This window comes from Pygoscelis adeliae, unplaced genomic scaffold (assembly GCF_000699105.1).
Source record: "Pygoscelis adeliae isolate BGI_AS28 unplaced genomic scaffold, ASM69910v1 Scaffold155, whole genome shotgun sequence".
NCBI classification, from domain to species: Eukaryota; Metazoa; Chordata; class Aves; order Sphenisciformes; family Spheniscidae; genus Pygoscelis; species Pygoscelis adeliae.
In genome coordinates, this window is record NW_008824932.1 from 539,509 (window position 1) to 540,626 (window position 1,118).

The following is a 1,118-nucleotide window of genomic DNA, read 5'->3' on the forward strand; positions in this document are numbered from 1 at the left end:
TTGGCGGGGCCCTGTCCTGGCCCCCCGCCGCTGGGGGTTGGGGGAGCCGTTACCGGCGCCGCTCCTTGCTCTCCGCCGGGGCTGACAGCCCTCCCCAGCGAAGGGCTCGGCGGGCTGCAGCGAGGGCTGGCTGCCGGGCAGCCTTTGCACTGCAATAAATATTTGCACCCGAGCGCGGGGAGCGTTAGGAGTCGTGTACCATATGCCACAGACGCAGTCGCCGATAAGCACCGAGCGATACCGCTTCCTAAAGCAGGGGAAACTCGGCACATCGTCAACAACATGTGCCTGACATTTTTTTTCTGAACGTCTTGTTAAAAGCAACACCTGAAAAAGGATGGGTAGCGAGCGACTCCTTTTTGTTTCTTCCCCCTTTTGATAACTTAGGACATTACGCCTCGTGTTGTGCTCGGCTTCGCCCTGTCCTTTATTGATTGTTTGGGTTTTCCCAGAACAGAACGATAGCAATAAAAAGAATCACAGTTATCGCTGGGAAAAAACGGGGAAACAGGCGCCGTATCTTAAACAGCAGGTCACCAGCTCTCCTGCGCGGCGGAGCCGGCAGCGTGCCTCTGAAGCCCCGACCTCCGCACGCACCGCTCGCCCGGAGAAGCTGCCCCGCCAGCCTAGAGATCCCGCAGCCTTTCCCCACCCTCGTCCAGAGCCCATTTACCGAAGCCTGACGGTTCTTTCAGACACCCCCGCCCCAGCCGAGTGCCAAGTTATCACCAGTTGTTAGTGAAATGCCCTCCAAGGGCCGGACCGCGGGCTGGTGCGCTTCGCGCCGCGCCGCTCCCGTGCCGGCGTTCACACCGCGCTGCCCAATTTAATCGAAATTTATTTTAATTAATTTCATCAGTGTAAACGAGAAACGGGTTATTCCGTCCCGTTAATTCGTAATCGCTCCGAATTAGCTACTCGTGTGGTGCGGGGGGGAAAATCCCGTTGGGGGGCGGGGGGCAGAAGTTAAACGAAGGCGGGTGACCAATTCGTCTGCCAGCAAAACTGTAGCATTTACAGGGACCTGCTGGGAAGTCAGGAGCCTCCGCCGCTGTCAGGAGGGGGCTCCTCTCTCGGGCAGGCTGCGGAGCCGGCTGGGGGGCCGCTCCCCGCCGCGG